Below are 19,415 nucleotides of genomic sequence, written 5' to 3' on the forward strand. Positions count from 1 at the left end.
ACAATTTGATTATCATTACTTAAAAAGGCTTGTATCTTGCTTCATGATAAGCAAATCATAATCCGGTAATAAACAGCAGTTAAGGAAAGAACATACAAATCATATTGGCTGTTAGCTTTGATATTTTTAAAATTGGTCTTGGTTTACAGGGAAATAATGACACTTCAGTTAAGCAGAACTTTAAAACAGTGACAGCTTGATTAAAATTTTTCTCTTTTATTTTGAAGGGTTTTAAATTTGCGTTTCAAATGCATTGAAGGAAATTCTTAAACAAAAAGAAAGTATCACTGAAGAGTGCTGACATCTTTCACTCAAAGGACTCTGAAAAAAGGGTGCTGCCTTTGTCAGTCAAAAATAAAAATATTTTAAAAATGGGCAGCTGCACTTTTCTTAAAGAATTTGATGTAATAAAATAAATAATTACATATGTACAATGTTTATATAAACATTGTAAAAACATATACATATGTACAATGTTTATATAAAATGGATGTGCATAAATATACAATTCTCAATATTAAAGTGCTTTGGGAAGTTTGTTCTTAGCAGAGGCATTATATTGTGTTTGTTATCAATAATCGGAACAGAATTGCTACACAAATACTGGTCCTCAGAAGTTGTAATGAATTATGCTTTACATCTAAGAAACACTGTGGGAGTGTGTTTTGTTTGGTTCAGTCCGGGTCTCCCCTTTGGGTTTTGTGTTACTGTACCATCCCAGTTTATACCCTCCTGGTTTCGTGTTCATAACCCGGCTTTCTCTATTTGTCTCCTCCCAGACCTCTGCCAATCTCTCCAGCACCCCTCCCAAGCTTCCAGAAAGTTCTGGCAGGGGCGTCGAGTGATTGGTCTTGGGGGGAGGATCCCTCCCTTCCTTTCCCAAGATAGGTTCCCTTGTGTGTCCCTCATCCCGCAGACCCATCCTTCTCCTTCCCTGATTCGATGCCGTTGTCATCCCTCCCCTGTCGCCACCCCCCCATAAAACCCCTGGCAGGCGCGTTCAGGGTTGCTCATTGCTGGACACCCCCGGGGGGTGAGGTCCCCTGTTCGGAGACACAATAAACCTTCCGGATTTCATCCACAATTGAGCCTGCCTCCTTCTTCCACCACCTGCCTCTATTGCCGCGGTCCCGTGGAAGGACCCACGAGCCAGACCTCTGGTCTCCCGGATTCTGGAGGCTGGTCCCCGCAGCCTGCTGCGTCCAGAGCTGACCGGGCTGAGTGGGAACTGCTCCAAAAAGGACGCAGAGGCAAAACACCAGTTAAGTCTGATGTAGAACAGTTTGGAAATGATCCTAAATCTGCATTTCTAGAATTCTAGATAATCCTAGAACACTTCAAAATGGTTCAGGCTTGACATTGTGAATACGTGCCTGGAATAATTTAAGTATTTAGTGGCATTTTTCCCTAATTCTACCTTGGCATGTGTCTACATCTTTTGAGGAAACTTTCCTACGAACAGGCCTGAGCAATGTAAATCCTATTTGAAAGTCAACACGAAGTCTTTATGTTCCATTACTTGTGTTTCGGTGGGTTCTGTTAATCAAACCAGGAAACAGAAACAGAATTGTGAGGTTTAATTGAGTAGTCACAAACATGCACACACTTAAAGCTCTGGTTTTGCAAAATGATGGATGAAATTACAGAAAAATGCAGCCACTCCAGGAACCTCTTCTACACAAAATTAGACAAGTGTTGTCTTTAATTAAATTAATGGATATATCTTACCGCTAGTTTGTTACCAACCTGAGTGCCACATTCCCAGAATCACATGAAAATAAGACTAGAAGAGATGTGACATTTCCCTTTAGCCGCCTTCTAAAGAAATTTCAGATACTACTGTTCAGTTTTTGTGGGGGGAAAAAAAAAATCTTCCTTTCTGAGCAGCCAAGCTGTCATTTCCAATATTTTTAAAGGAGGTTCAGGCTGAATTTCACTTCAGAATCTTTTGATATCCAACACAGCTCAGGAAACTAAGGTGTGTGCTCTGATGTGAAACACCACTGTGAAAGAGCTACAGATCTCACCTGAAGTGAGGCACTGAGATGCTACTGCATTATCTACACCTTCTACAAATATTTGTGTTGATGTGCAGCTTTTATAGCCTGCTGCATACCCTGAAATCATTTAGAACACAAAGACTTTGCCGTGGAGAGCTTGAGCTTTCATTTGTGGGTCCAAGGGCTACGTTCCAATATGCTTTTTAGGGACAGCTTTACAATCCTCCACACTATAGCAAGCTATACTGCCAGGCTAAGACAGAGGAAGGAGCAGCTTTAAAAAAAATGCAAAGGAAAAAACATAAACATACAGTAGGTCTTGCTGGCCTGGCCCACTGGGCCCATATTGTTGGTCACAGCATGGATCTGACGCTGTGGGGTTTGTTTACAGCATGGGGTGCAGAGAGCTGCACGCACAAACAATCGTGAGAACAGTATATCTGTTCTTATGTGAAATGCACTGACAATTGACCCCATTGGGATATAAATGAGGGACCGGATTGTTGTGGAAATTCTACTGGGTTTTTTGTGCTTTTTAAGTGTTGAATTTTCTTTTTAAGTGATCAAAAGTGTCTTTGAGTCACAACAGTCAAAGATGGCAAAGACCACATATTGCTCTAATTCTGGTCTTCAGGACATCTTGTAGAGATTAATGCTTGAAAGATATTATTAGAACTTTCTATTCCTTTATCCCAAAGTGACACCATATGAAACGCTTGCCATGATAGCTCTACAATATCTTTTTTTTAATTTTATTTTTGAAGCTATACCATGTAAATTAAACTGGTAGAATAACATCAAAGCTAAAAGAGAGAACTAATATGCACCACATACAGACTTTTAAACACCTGTCATATCCTCTGTTCTTCATGTAGTAGAATAATCACTCTACCTCTTGAAGTGTCAGTGCTTCAGCCTTCCATTTTACATTGCTTTCTCTCTGCTTATTTCTTTCCCCACAGAATTTTTAATCCCCTGTTTACAAATCTTCTTCTCACACAGAAGACCAAACAACATCACAATCCCTGTAACTGGTAGGACACAGGACTTTCAGGGCCTTCTTATCACAGATTAGTCCAGCAACCAAAAGAAAGGTTGATGGAACTGTGTCTATTCTGAATATCACCAGGAAGCCATCCCTGGAGAGACTCTAAACACCCATGAGACATAGAGGCTCTGGTACTAAACAGTGGGTTTCTAAATTGGTTTCTTAATGACAGGTTTCTCTTCAAAAACCTTTTACAACCTTATTTCTCTACTTGAATTAACCACACTTAGCCCATTGCTGTACTATCAGTACTGGTAATTTCAAGGTATATGTATATTTCCAGCGAACAAAATAACATTAAATTTTTCGTGGTATTGCTTCTTTTTTGCAGTAAAACATTGGGAAAAGGTCTTATTTTACAGTAAAAAAAAACAAATCCAAAACCCTGCATGGTCTGGTTCCATAGAGGAAAAATTCTTCTGTAACTGATAAAGTAAAACAATTGCATCATTGCTTTAACTATGAAGAGGAAATATTGTAGTACAGGTCTAATGAAGAACAGTTGACTCTATGTCATCACTGATAGTGTTATACTGCTTAGTATTTGCTTCAAATTGCTCACCTGGCAAAATAAAAGTATTGATCCATCACCCATGCCATTATTTAAATGAGGAAACCATGCCTTCTTCTTTCATCTAAAGGTGTTTCAGTATAGTGAATTTGAAATACAGTCCCATTTTCAAATACTGAAACTGGCATATATGGAAAGTTGAAATGCTTGCAAAACTTATCACAGTGACAAACTTCAATGTGAATTAAACCTTGATGTCCTGGCTCTTTAATCAGTAAAACAATCTGAATACAAGAGCTGGCAAATAAATTAAGTGGGAAGATGCATTTCCATAGAGTCATTTTTGCCAAAGGGAAATGAATCTTATCTTTCATTTTCCAGTTAAGAAATACAGTGAAGATTACTCATCCTTAAAGGAGATGTTAGCACAGAACTTACTGGTAATGTAGGAGCAATAATAGTTGGTATAAGTACAGAAGTGTTATGAAAACACGCCTTGAATATCAACGATATGAAAAAACTATTGTATTTCAAAAAGCTTAAAAGCTTAATTCCAGTACATTTAAGCACATGTAAAATTCTTTGATTAGAAAAAATCTTTAATTTACATATGTGGTGTAAATATGTGTCTGTGGGAACTTCCACTTGTGAATGAAATACAATCACAGCTGAAGGATTATTCACCTTGGTTTAGAACTTTACCAAATAAAAACCCTGCCTACAGATGGGTTGGTAAGGGGGTGTTCACTGTTTCAGAGTTACCCACTGAAAGCTCAAAGCATCTCAGAAGCCGCAGAAACAGGCACAGAAAGCAAAAAAGGGATGTATGAATCTCATGGTGCTTATGAGCATTAGTGGTGGAACACACAATCAATTTTCAGACCTATCCACAGCAAAAATGCTTATTGGAAGAGGAGACTGAGCTACAGAAAGTTCTCCTTCAATAGACTGATCTTCTTTCAAGGCAGCTACTGCACCTCTCTTGTCAACTAGCTTAATATCTGCTGTAACTCAAGAAGATGGAAGAGTCTGGTCACAGCAAAAAAGCTCGACAGCCTCCAGAGGCAGATCTTAGCATACGCATCACAATCCCACTTGGAGATCTGCCCTTGTCTCCTCCACTATTTTGTCAATGTTACAATCAAAATGTGACAGACCAATATGCTATCAAAGATCCAAATAAGCATTTTAAATGAAAAGTCAGTACCTAGAATATTGACCAGCATGAGGTGAGCAGTTAAAGGCTTGAAGTCTTGGCAGACTCCAATAATCTCACTCAAATGGCACTTGTCTATGAGTGTTATATACCAGCCTTGCTGCATTAAAATCAATGAATTTATGAGTACTTCCAGCAGACAGGGATCTGCCCCAAAAGAAAGTGTAATTCAACATATCATAGCGCCAGCTCAAGCATAGTTAAAGACAGTCCTAATGGTACATCAAAAACAGGGAAAAGCTTTTGCATGTTTGCCTTAGAAGTACCTTTTACGTTTGCAGGTAAAAAAAATCCTTTGACATTTCATTTCCAATCAGAGGTTTACAGTTGTTAGAATCATGAATTATCACCTATGTAAAAATAGTCATATAAATTAGCTCAAATTCTTAAACTTATTTTTAAATATGTTTAAAACATATCTGACAACTTAAATTTCAAGTGAGATAGAAAATTATTTTTGAATAATAATTTCTTCAGCACAGCAGCTGTCATGAGGACACTTGTAAAAAGTGATGGGAGAAGGAGTCTATCTTGTTAACATATCAAAGATGAGCATAACTGTCTTAATTTTAATCCATGTCTCTTTTCATCTGAATGCAGCACAAGAACACTAAATGTCTGGAAAAGGGATGACTCCCATTCTCCCTGCCATTTATTACTTCTTTCTGTCAGTCTTCTGACTTATATACATGTTTAGCAAAAAAAAATCCATGCTTGTAGAGATAGGTGTTTGTGTTTCAGTGTCCTAAAATTCCACATTTTTGAGCAACCTACAGAGAGTGCTGGTTTTGGGCCAGTATCCTAGAAATAAGTTTACAGCATAAATGAACGGCAGGAAAACTCCACAGAAGATGTGGGAGTAACCAACAAAGATTTTCATCTTGAATTTCTAACATAGAGCTTGGCTGCTATTAACTGGCAGCGTAAGGGGAAAGGGTCTAAGGAGAGTAAATTACAGACCATTTCCCATATAGATTGAATCTGATGTTTTATCTGACCCCTAGCTTCTTGTAAGGAAAAATATTCTTATTCTGACACTAAGGACTAAAGCCTGCTATACAATTCATAGTTTTGTGGAGGCTTTTAATTTATTTTTGTCCTTTTATTTTCAGCTCCCTCCTGCTCACACAATCCCTGACTGCATTCACCATCCATTTCTCAGTGGAATCATGGCCTGAGACAGGGTAAGTGTATCAGCTTTGACTTTGCAGTAGCTCAGTCTGGAGGGGCATCCATCTCTCCTCTACCAGGAGATGATGTGAAAACAACTTCATGCCCTTCATTGCATGAATATCCTTCTGAGGGGTTGAAAATTTTACCTAATATCTTGCATCCATCTTTTTCCATCCATGAGAGGGTGTACCCACAGTAGCAGCACTTTGAGCAGGTTCCTCAGTTTTGCAGCAAGAAAAGGAAATAATGTGAAAGCCATTTCAAATGCTTGATGCTTTTTGATGCTTCTTATAGCAGCAGCTGAAGCTGAAAAATAGGAAAAAAATGTATAATGACCAACATCTTTCCTCTGATATACATATAAATGCAATTGACATTCACAGTAATAACCTGTACAGATAGATTTACTTTTATTACGTAAGTGAAACACATTAGGTAGGACTGGGATCTTCAGTAAGTTAAAAGGTTGAGATGTATGTAGGGTTATAAGTTGTGGAGCTGCTGGATGTGATTAAGAACAGTACGTAGGTGTCCAGAATGGAGAGTTTTAATTGATTACTGTTCTAATGCTTCAGCTAGTTCAATATGCAGATGACACTCAATAAATAATATGATTCAATCTTTTCTGAGTAGAGTCCAGTGATAAGCATGACTAATATTTTCAAAGGCATTCAAAACTTAATGGGAGATGAATGTGTAATTATTCTTCAGACCCTTTGAAAATCTCAGTCTTGATAGTTACTGTTTATTGATAACGAACTGTAACACATCTGAAGTCAGACCATTAAATTATTTGGTTAAATGAAATATTTGTTAACAGAATCTTATGAAAAAAAGCACAAAAAAAGACCAAAAAAAAAAAAAATTAGAAATAAATAAAATTTCTAGTGAGAAACTCTTATCGCCACACTTTATACACTGATCTTCGATGGTTGCTGATCACAACTTATTTGTAAAAACAGGACAAAATAAAGGAGTTCCTAAAGGAGTCCGACCCTGCAAGTGTACCTCACATGTGTGCTTCTACACTCAGGATGCTCAAGACCTCATGAGACCAAGGAGCTTTGGCTCTCACATACAGAGGGCTCACTTCCTTGGAAGCAATAGCCCTGCACCTGACCACAGGAACAGTTAAAGCAATGCAAATTTCTGGATATGACCTTTTTGTAGCAACACCTAGAAAAACCTCTCTGGAAGCATGTCAGAGGTGAGAGGGGAGGCCGTTTTTCTGTCTGACTAACATCCAACTGCAATACACAGCCAAGACAGGGATACTGATGCTCAAACCCCTGAAGCACCCTCTAGAAAAGAAGAGTGAACCCAGTTCCTTATAGCACTGCACTCCTGGTGGTATAGGTCTTTAACTTGGCTATATCTGAACCTACATCTGGAGGAAAAAGGATCTTTATTACTAAAAAATAAATTTCAAGGCCAATTCAGTGCTGAACTTCCAGTATTTTGTTGTTACAGTTCAATAAAACCACTTTGCGTTACACTCATTTCTGTATAAAATAAAGTGAATGTCACACTTTTTTGTCATATCATTTTTATTTAACAGGGTTTTTTTTCTCTATCCATTAGTTAAAAAAGTTATAACAAGGCAAATCATTTATCAAAATGAAAAATGCTTTACTCCTTGAGCAAGGAAAGGGAGTCTAAATAGAATGTCCCTGCTCTTAAATTAATGGAACCATCTTACATTTAATATTTTCTCTTAAGTAGTTATGTAAGCACTCCAAGATCATTAATGAAGAAATACAGAATCACAATTTACAGCTGAAGGGCAAAACTGCTAAAAAGGCATTTCAAAACCTTGTCATCGAGTGATATAGTCTAGGCAAATAAATGTAAGGATCATTGATCTCCGATATCATAATTAAATGTACATAATATATGACAAGGAGAAAGGACAACAAAGTTCATTGAAACTTGACTTCAAGATAAAGATGCAGAACTAAACAAACAGATGTACTAGGGGAGGGTCAGGTTTATAAACAATAAGCACTTTCATTTTGACATAAAGTATTTTTAAAATCTTTTTTTTTGTCACTACTACAATTTTAACTAAGAGTAATGGTTAATAGTTATTAATAATAAAGACAATTCATATGTGTGCAACATCCCAAAGGTACCCTTCATGAGTTCTGGTGAACTGGTGAAGGTGGTTCTGGTTCTGCTGATCTGGTGTTGAGATATTTTTTATTTCTGTCCCTGCATTTCAATTGTCCTTTGTAAATTCAGCTCCCTCTTTGCCATCTAGACACTAATACACACATTCTTTCTTCCTAAGTAATCCTAGTAGCTTTCTTCCTAATTATCCATCTGAAGAGATTTACCCAGGCTTTCTTAAGTAATTCAATAACTGATTTTTTAACGTACAATATGTTTATTGCAACAAAAGAAAATTCACAGAGATCAGATGGAATACATCCCAGAGTGCTAATGGAACTTGCAGAGATAGTACTGGAGTCACTGGCTATTATTCTTCAGAACCAATGGAAAAAAGCCAAGGTCCCAGAGCTGGAAATCTACAAACCATATTACCTATTCTGAAGAGAAAAACATAAAAGCTGGGCAACCTACTAGAGGAATTACAGAAAAGAGACATCAAATTTGAATCGCCAGGTTAGCTAGCAAAGCAGTCCATTCGCAACCTGCTACAAAGGCATGTTGAAACATGGGGATAAACAACAGAAATAAGAATTGGCAAAGCCAAAACATGTCTGTGATATAAATATTATTGAACATGGGTCTCCTGTTCTGTGCTATTGTTATCACTCAGCACTTTAAGATACTTTCACATGTACAGCAAGTACAATAATCACTTTAACCGGATTTCAGGAGCAACAATCTACTGTTCTCATTCCTCATTTCTCCCCACCACTTGCACAGGAAACCTATCTTTTGTCAGTGTCCCTTTATACCATTCAAATATTTTTCATGTAACCTCCCTGCTTTTGTCCAGGTCAAATTGCATGCTGAGTACACAAAACGACTCACAACATATAATAGAAGATGGATCGTAAATCCATCACACTCAGATATGGAATATGGAATATAGAATATTCCCATATAGGGATTAGGTTTTCAACAGTAACAAAAAACAGTTTAAGAACCCATTGGGAGGTTTTGATTTGTTGTGTTTTAGGAAGGTCATGTCTCTAACAGTTGCAAGGAGTTCCTCACGTTGAAAATCCAACAATAAAAATAGATTCCTCTTTCATCCCACAGGACATGGGAACTAGAAACCAAAAAACACAGAAATACTTAGAACAGAGAGATTTATCAGGAAACACACACAAAAATCATTCCCTGTTCAATTTAGTCCTAAAGTACTTGGATTAATAATGAGTTCATCTTCCCAGATTATATCACAAAGTTTCAGAAAATAAAGAATTTTATCCATTTTAGCAAACAGATATATATATATAAAGCCAAAAGTTAAAATCTCTTAATTTTTAAATCCCCTTCTTTACATGAACACACATGGCATTTTATCAGCAGTCAGACAAACTATTTTAGTTTTGCTTCTTCAGTACTGATTACCCAAGGTCTGGCATCAATTATATTCCTGTATTTGCCACGTTTAAGTTCTGTATGTAAGTACTCAGCCTGGACTGGGGACTGAGATCCTAAATCTTGTCAGGATGATATATATATGGTGGAAAAGCTCGTATGGGGACTACCTTTTACAGACTGATGGAAGGAAAAAAAATTCCTTCTTCTTCAGAGCAAGTGAGGCAGATAATTCCAGGCATAAGCAATATCACAAACCAGAAAGGACACAGAAACCTATTAAAGCCATTAAAAAGTACAAATTTAACCAGGGAGAATCATGCTGCTGCTAACTCAACATCTTTCACCCCATTCCATAAGCAGTGAGTGTTCTCTTTGCAAGAACTGGAGCATTTCCTCTGTAATTCTATAAAATATAAATGTTTTGTACTCCTGGAACCAGGTCTATATCGCCTGACTATAAAAGTCACAGCAGCATGTTTTACTCACATTACTTCTTACTGTTATTCAGAAACCTTTTAGTTGCCATAACTGTTTTTGAAGACTTCACTTCTGTTAGCCATCCTGCATTCAATGAGAATACCTAAAGAAGTGCAGAGATATATATGCTTAATAATAATAATAATAATAATAATAATAAATAATATTTTTAATATCATATAAAATAGTCAATTAGAATGGTTAGAGCTGATTAGAAAGACCAATAATATAAAAACCACAGGAATGCATGATTGATTTTCTTACCATTAGTGCTGCATCTGTTTTGAAAACTCTACAGTCTTGTATTAGAAAAAAAAATAATCCACTGTTGCTCACTTTTTAAAATTTTATAATCATTCTCATCCCAGATTTTATTTTTTCTTAAAATATTATGCCCTTGCTGTTAGGAACTGAACTCTGATTCCAATCACATACAAGGTGTTGCCCTTTTTCCCCAATGCTTGCACTTATTCTGTGCTATTTTCTTCAGAGGCAGGAAAGCAACCCACATCTGGCACCTCACACCACATGCCATTTTGCATTTAATTTGTAAATAGGAGGAAAAAATATTGAGTCAGAAAGATATATTAAAAAGAAATGTAAACAGGAATGTAAGAGGGATCCAAACTAATTTGAAAAACTTGCAAGAAAAACAGATGCAGGTTAGGCTGAAATCGCAAAAGTGACATTAAAGGTGTTCCCTGGGGTTTTATTTTGCTCCCCTCTGTTTCTTTTCCTTCAGTTTTTCAAGTAAAAATGTAAACAATATGTGGAATCAAACAGATTCTTCATCTAATTTTAAATTACTTTTAAATGTTCATTTGTGGGGCAAAACTAGGACCTTTCAGAGCTTTTGCTTCAAAATGGGGCAGCACAGTACAACTGCTAGTCCTTCCTCATCCACTGGGCAATGAAGCAGGAGAAATAACACTAAAATGACCCTGAATCCCACATACTGATGCCCTCTGTAGGTATTTAGAAATACATTCATAGGATGAAGGACTCCGCAAAAAGAAAATAAATTCCTGACAGCATTGGAACAGAAATGTAAGGAAATCCACAGAATTTTACAACTTCAGACCAGAACTCCAGATACGAAGAGTTACCAAGAACACAGTTTAAAAAGAAAAGGTAGGGAACACAGATTTCACACTGAAAAGGTGGATTTTTTTTCTTATGAAAATTACTCTTTAAATCTTAAACCATGATTAAAGTTTGCATTGCGTGCGAAATGCAATGTGCAACTAAAATACATTTTCATATTTCATACAATGAGATCGTAGGAACAGATATACCATACTCCTCTAAATGGATTCTGCTTCTGAAACTCTGGTAGAATAAACTTTACATTTATTTTCATCAACATGGCAGCCTTGTCTCATTAACGAGATTCATATTTGTTTTCCAGAAGATTTCAATTGTAAGTATTTGGTAGCCAACTCTGAAAAAAGAAAGAGTGTATTAATCACTCCCCTAATACAGACATATGAGAGCCTGGGGTTCAATAAAGCTTGTATTCCCTCTGGTTTAGGAAAACTCTATTAATAACAGGTGGCAGAGCTATAAGTTAGATATATGTATTTTCCCAAACAACTGTCAACCAAAACTTTGTAGAATACTACATGTAGAACTGTGTTCTCATGTTGATACTTAGGTTCCAAGTCAAGTACTGCTCAAGCATTAGGACTCCTTTTGCATGTGCGTTATGAGACAGTCCTTAATTTCACAGTCCTGCCTCGTTCACTGCACCAAACTGATGGTATTCACCTCATGAGCAGTTATTCAGGATTTTTTTCTCTTTTATCAGTGTTTTTCTAGGGTTGATTACCATACAGTACTCATGCTCTGAGCTGAAGACAGAGTTAGCAATTTCCTCCTTCTTTACGGGACTCATCACAAAAATATCAGATGTTCAGAAACATTAAAAAATTTACCTTTGTGAAAGCCTCTGGGAGGAATAGGTTTTATTACTACCATTTTACTGCTTGGGAGCTAAGGCACTGAGGATCAGATTTTTCACAGTTAAATAAGTACCAAAAAATGCATGAAGGAGCCTGATAGTTTTCCCAAAAGTGCTAAAACACTTCATTTATTGCACAGGGGTGCTTTTGTAGTTTCTTCCATGACACTATGCCCATCACTAGCCATGCAAATAAGTACATTTTAAAATCTGACCAAAAAAGATTAAGGATGAGGGCATCAATGAATTGTGGGTTCCAGCTCTCTGACATCTTGGATCTCATCTTCAGTGTGTTTGGAATTCTACTAATATTTTGTATGCCTGAAACACAAGTTTCAAGATGCAGCAGTAATCTAAATATCAGTTGTAGCTCTGAATCCTCAGCATTTCTGTATATCAGTCATCATGATCCCAAGTCAGGCATCCAAAAATACTGAATACCTCTGCAAACACTTTTACATAAATGAACTATCAGCAAAAAGAAACTCTGTGGAGCTGCTGTGGGCAATTTTTTAGTACTCTAACTGAGTAACCATTCTCTCCCAGCAACTCTCATCATCATTTGCTGCATACCTTCCAGCTTCTGCAGCAAAATGAAGGAGTCCTGGCTGCAATCTCTTTCACTGCAAACTATGAACCTCTTGTACTGGATGGGGCAGCAATTTGTCACAAAGATATACATGATTGTGCAACTGAAGACCATTACTCTGTGTATATACGTAGAGGCCAATTTGCATATGTAGTGCAGCTGATGTGCAAACTGCCGATCACTTGCCCTTCAAACTGCAACAGGGTTCTTTTAATGCTTTGCAGACTTGTTGGTGGGGTTTTTTTGGTGGCATTTCAAATATTAGATATCAAAGAACATACAAACAAAAGTGCCCTCATGATTTAATGCACTGACAGACTGGAGTTTTTAGCAGGCAACGAGCCATTTGCTGCCCCACATAAATGTAGGTGACCTTGATCATATTCCGTGATAAGAAGGCAGAATTCATGGTCTTGACTTTCTGGTAGATGTGCTCAAACCCAGCTTCAGGATTCCAGAGTCATCAGAAGAAAACTGTCACTTCAAGTCACTTCATTTCATCTATAAACACCAAGTAAATTCTGTTCTGTATTTAAACAGGCTGTTCTTAAGATAACCAACTTTTCATTTTTTTACTACTTTATTTTCCTTGACATATATGAGTTATCCTGAAATAAAGTTGTATTTGTAGTAGTGATATCAAGTTAATAGATCTAGCTCTACACATGGAATCCAATCCAAAATCCAAGACCTGCAGCAATTTCTTAATTTATTTTTGTCTCGTTTTGTATAAATGAGCTAAAATATTCCATCATATAAACTCTTATATTACACTAGACATGTGTTGGCTTTTTACAATTATGTAAGTGGCAATTATGAAGTGTAGTTCTACTAGCTGTTGCAATTACTGCATCAAACTCAGATTTATCATATAATAAGACCTCAAAACTTGAAGGACATATGAGGACATTTTTGTTCCTGTAAAAGTAATTGCTTATCACATCAACTGCATTGACATAGATGTACAGAAGAAATAATAAATGAGGAGTCAAAATTGAAAGCTGTAGAGACTCCTGAATGCTCTAATAAATTTGCAGTGCACTGGAAGGGTACTTCAACTGTTGGCTAACACAGAAACAGATAGTAATCATAAGCATATCTCCATCAACACTGAAATATGTGTAAGGACAATAAAACTATATATATATTCTTTTGTTCAACATCTTTGATGGAGAACTATTATTTAGAAATAATACATAATAGCTCTATAATGTATAATATATAATTATGTAAATAATTAGTATAATCTTGAGATGAGATGAGGGCTATTAGTGGCAGTGGATACTTTGAACCTTGCACATTTAGTCAAAAAGACCAATGACATCCAATCAAAGTCCCTTAAAATGAATTGCAACAAACAATGGCAGCACAGCTGCTATTAGAATTATAATTGAGTTTAGGAGGGAAACAGCAGCTGAATGCAAGGCAGATAATTAAGGAGCAAGCTTTTGTTAACACTATCAGTAGGGTCATGATTCTGCAGATTGTGAACTTATTACGGCTGAACAAACTGGTCTCTTTTTACAACAGAGGTATATTTCAGGTTTTTAAGCCAATAAAGAGTATTCTGGCTACTAGATAACTGATGACTTATTTATTTAAAGCCACCCATTTAGAGAATGATAAGCACTTACAGAATCTAAGATTACCATGGAAACATTATTCTTAAACGCCGAGGATCATGGGAACAATTGGTTATACAATTGGATGGGTAAATAGCAAGCCTCTGAGTATGACAAAGACTGTAGCTATAGAATTACATTAAGTAATTTCTCTCTTTCATGATAATATACATTTTATTTTAACCCAGCTCTGAAAGGGAAGCAATTTACCTTGCATGGGTAAACAGTGAAAAGAAAACCTTTATGGTATGCAGAAAAAAAATACACTGGGTTCTCTTGGGTTTCTAACATCTAACCCACATGTTAGGGAACTACCAAACCCAAGACTGGGAACTACCAAAGTGATCTAAAATTCGTGTTTCCTACTGTATGTTGACTAGTCTTGGAACACAGGTTGAAAAGACAAGTAGACAAGAATCATGAAAGGATCTGAAGTCACTCAGAGCTTGGAGCTACAGTCAGGCAATGCAAGATGCTTGACCACTCATAACCACAAGCTAGGGTTCAAGAAATGGATAGAAGAACACTAAAATCTCATCAACAACCTTACATGCTGTAGGCAGTACCAGTGTTACAGTATCATTTTTTCATAATAACCCATACTCTTTAAACGAATGGAAGTGTTTGAAGATCTACCAAAGATGTTTTCATCACCATTGTACTCATAACCCCTGTAACTCGGGTAGCACAGACTCAGGATCTTTGGTTTAAGACAATCCTGCTGACAACCAGAGGTCATTTCACCGGCAAATCTAAATTTGTTAGGCACAAATGAGTAATCCTACTTCAGAATTTCATTGACCTCAATGTGTAAATAAAGCAAGCAGAATGTGTCTGACTGGCAGCAAGCCATTATCGTGCTGTGTGCAATAAAAACACTAATATGTCAAAGGGATTTTTAAAATACTCCTTGATATTCCAACCTGCTGAAAATTCTATTTTTGACCCTGCAACCTCCTGAAATAATGTAACAAAAATCTTCTAAAAAATATTTTAACATTGCTATACACTGGCACTGTAGAAAAGTAATTTGCTGGTTTTGTGTTCCTGGTTCTGAACTTTCTGAGGTCTTATTTCACCTGACTGTTCTTAGGGTAGGGAAAAGCTTGTGCAGATTTGAAACTATTTTTATCTCTGTTTCTTCAGGAAATCCATTCCCAGTGTCAATATGGAAAAGCTTAATTTGGTCATTACTACAATGGAATTCAAATGTGCTTCAGTAAGATATGAATGGGAACATTTCTGCCCAGTTCCTTTTAAAGAAATCTGGAAAAGAACAGGTACCAGGCAGGAGTACAAACAGGTCCTTCTGCTCATATGCACAGCATGTTGAGATCTCTACTGCCAGATTAGCTCTCAGATGTCAGCAGAAATCTGAAGCACCTTTCAAATTTTATAAAAATTACTCTTGATAATTTACTAAAACTTTACTCTCTTCACATTTGCAGTGGGAGTAAAGGCATGGATGTTCACCCAGAAACATAAGAGACAGAGCCAAAATGGAGGTGAAACAAACTTGCAGGTTTTCTAAAGCATATTATAATGGTGCCCAGAGAAGCCAACACCTCTCTAGAGTTATAACAGCAGAATCTGAGTGTATCCTGACTTTTACTCTATTTGCAAAGGAAATTTCAAAGGAATATTTGACTGTTATCAATTATGCCTTAAATGTTCATAGCAGATTGCTATCCTGCAGAATAAAGAACCCTGACTTATAGTGGCCAACAAAACATTTCAAGATTACTACGGATAAGGACCATCTTCCTGAAAGGGTTCTAAAACCCAAATGAACTTGGAGTCCTGAAATTTTCTATCTAGGTAAACTCTGGAATACTCTTGAAATTGTTAGTTTTACTAATTTTTCTTTTAAAAACTGCTATATATTGCAGATGAAAAGACTCCTGAATTTGAAATTTTAGGAAATCCTTACCTAGAAGTACAGAGAATTGTGAAAATAACTAATGGGCTAACATTTATTTTCTTAACAGTTCAGAGAGTTGGTGTGACTGAGATGTGAATGAGGTAATGGCATATAAAATGTGAAGTTAACAATTTCTAAAGACCATTAATAAATATATTTTTAGCACCTTCTTGCTGGAAAATCTGGGAGTTTTCCTCAAGATGATCAGATTTCATTAATGCAACAGCACTGGGGACCTGTCCCTGTAAAGCAAGACCTGTTTTCTTAATCAACCTCTGTAATAATCATTTCACTTTTGCCACTTCAAGGACTTGAAGCCCAACAGAAAATCAACATTATCTCCTTTTGGCAAGAATTTTTTTCTGCTAATTTAAAATTAAAGACTGTTGCTATTATTGTATATGTTGTTATGATCACCAGGGAAGACAGTGATGCAGAGCAGAGAACAGTCTGGAGCTGCACCATTTTCCAACTTCATTAGACATCGCTTTAATGCAAGGCTGATCTATTTGAACCCTTAAACACACAAAGCCCTCTAAGAGAAATATGCTGCTCATCAATAAATGAAATCAGCAACTTTTGAACATCTTTAGAACTTCTTTTCTCTCCAGCTGGATATATTTTTTGCAGTTCTTCCCTTATAATAATGATTTCAAGTATTTTGCGCAGGCTTCGCTGTTGGGGTGTCTACCAGAAGCAATAAACTTCTCAAACCAAAGCCCCCTCATTCCTATCACAATTTCCTAGTACTATCTCCAAAATTCTCCCACTGAAATACCTTCTGCTTTTATATGATAGCCTGATTTAATGTGCAAATGTTTCCTGTTTACACTGAGTACAGTTATGATAACGGAAATTCAGCATTTCAATAAGAAAGTGACTTTTGAAAGAATAAACAGGAGTGCTTTTTTCCCCATGCAAAAGAGAAAAATAATCAGCCTTTCTAACTAAATAAGATTGTAAAACTAAATCTATATAGTAGAAGCATGTACAGTAGCTAATGAAGGCAAAAGTGTCTGGAAACAGATTCGGTATATTGGGAAGTTCTACCTAACAGTGCAGTGCCTTCCTCAGCTGGTCTGATGCCCCATCGAAGGGTAGGTGAATGTCACATGTGACACTTTTCTTCCTAATTCTTCTCTTCAATCAAGAAAGCAGGTTTAGGTCCCTCATTCAAGGGACTTTAAGAGTCAACAGAAAAGAGTCAGAGTAGCGGAAAATTCTGGAGGTTTAGTTCTCTTCCTGTCTTTTGTTTTCCACTTTCTCTGAGTGGCCATGTTTGCAAGGTCTGTCTTATTGTGGCTAATTTAGATATGGAGGATACCATGTTCTTTCTTGCACAACTGCTGTGGATGTCCTGATGGACATGCATTATCTATTGGCACCCCAACAGCAGCTTTTCACCTGAATAGATATCAATGAAAAAAGAATTTGTTCCTCATGATCTTCATTACCTTGTGAGCATGATTTCTAATAATGCAGGACGGATAAAGCCCAAGCCTGACTTCCTTTGCTGTTGGGGAAATAAAAATAGATTTTCTGGTAAGCAGCAAAGCTTTGCTGCAAAATACCTGACACATGATTAAACGTGGAAACCTTCCTAATGCAATGTGACAGGATGATTTTTCAGCTGAAACCCGTTTACTCCTCCCTTTGCTCCTGAACAGCAGTTAACACTATCGCACTGAACAACAGGTCACACCTGCAATTTTCTTTTTATTGATGAGAGCTTTCTCTCCATAGTGATGTAATTGCTACTCCACAGAGTGCTTAGGAGCAAAGTCTGGAATTGGAACGTCCCTGATCATTGTACCATGCTGCCACCGAGCCCTCAATGGATGCAGAGGCTGAAAAGCACATTCCAAGGAGAAGGACTTCCGTGTGGGAGGCTTGCGGGACACAGCTCAGACTGACTGGAGTGATGAGATATACAGTACAGTGCAATAATATTTGTCACTTATAGATCACTTTATTATTTTAAAACACCTTATGAATGTTAATCAAGCAACCTCTTTATTATCCTGTGAGGTGGGATAACACCCACTGCTAGCAGTATTGTGTTGGGTTATGTGATCTGTAAGTCCACATATAGTACATGATTTATTAAGATTTACTAATGACCTTGAATTCTATTCAGACTTTCATTCTACCTTCAGCTGCATGGAACTGAAGCCCAGAAACTCAAATATATTTAGGTATGCAACTTCCATTGATAGCAGTGCAGGTGAGGCAGATAACCTCTGAGAATCTGAAGTCAAATACTTCCATGACATGCATTAGAGGACAGGACAAGCATTTTGTTTCCCCTTTTCTTTCTCTCAGTACTTTTTCCCAATGGGAAAATTATGTGGCAGCTTTCAAAATTATTTTTCATTTATTTATTTTATTTCTGCTGTGCTTCACATGTTTGATATTGAGGCAAGGTTAATGACATGCAGCTTGCATTTGGAATTGAAAGTGGAGATGTTTAAGGTTGTTCCTAGATCCTGTGGGTATATGGTAGATATTGCCAGAATATACAAGAGATTAAATGATGCTTATCAAAAATCAATGTATACTAATTTTTTCCTATCTTTGCAAATTTCCTGGGTTCACAACGCAGTGGAGGTAATGCCTGCATTTCATATATACTAGGTACCCAAATTCAAGGTCAAATCCTAAATTACTTCTTGAGGCAAAACTCTCAGGTAGTTGATTAATGTTTTGGCTGTGGTAGCACGTTAGGTTTCACCTTCTGCAATGATTATATATGAGGTGTCAGTGAAGTCTTGTATGGAATCAAGGATGCTTGATTGATTCTTTTAATGCCTTTAAGTTGTTTCCATTTAAAAATACTTCTGAAAACTGTAGCTGTAATTAAAGGTAGGACAATGGTTCCCCTCTCCATAGAGAAGTAGAAGATGAATTGCATCGGTGAAAAGAGACTTCAAATGCGTGTGTCGCATTTTGTGAGAGATTTGTAAACTGAATATGTGCTAAAAGAGATATGAGAGAAAAAAACCTGTTAACAGTGTTAAACATCTGATTAGGCCACGAGGAAACCGCAGTCAAAATCTGTTTCTATTGACAATTTCTTGTGTGGCAAGGTAAATCTCTAATTTTCCCATGCCTCCATGTTCCAGTAGAAAAATAGGCATAAAACCTCATCTTTCCTCAAGGAAGTATTGCTGAGTCCAACAGTGTTTGTGAGGCATTCACAAACTACGAGTATGTAGGGGAGGGCAAATAAGGTTTTCCTTGACGTTTTTTCCCCGCTCATGACTGAGAGCTAGACTACATCACCCAGGAAATTTATGTCTGGAGGCTCTCCGAAGGCTTGATTTACTCTGTGAGTGTGGCTGAGCACTGTGCATATCTCAGATATGAAGCATATTGACCG

The 19,415-nt window shown here is 37.0% G+C and overlaps 1 pseudogene; it reads right to left on the reverse strand.

Moving 5' to 3' along the window:
- Window positions 1–1,000: 1,000 nt before the first annotated feature.
- LOC125326657 overlaps window positions 1,001–19,415 on the reverse strand; it is a 75,200-nt pseudogene continuing 56,785 nt past the window's right edge.

This window comes from Corvus hawaiiensis, chromosome 5 (assembly GCF_020740725.1).
Source record: "Corvus hawaiiensis isolate bCorHaw1 chromosome 5, bCorHaw1.pri.cur, whole genome shotgun sequence".
Classification (NCBI taxonomy): domain Eukaryota; kingdom Metazoa; phylum Chordata; class Aves; order Passeriformes; family Corvidae; genus Corvus; species Corvus hawaiiensis.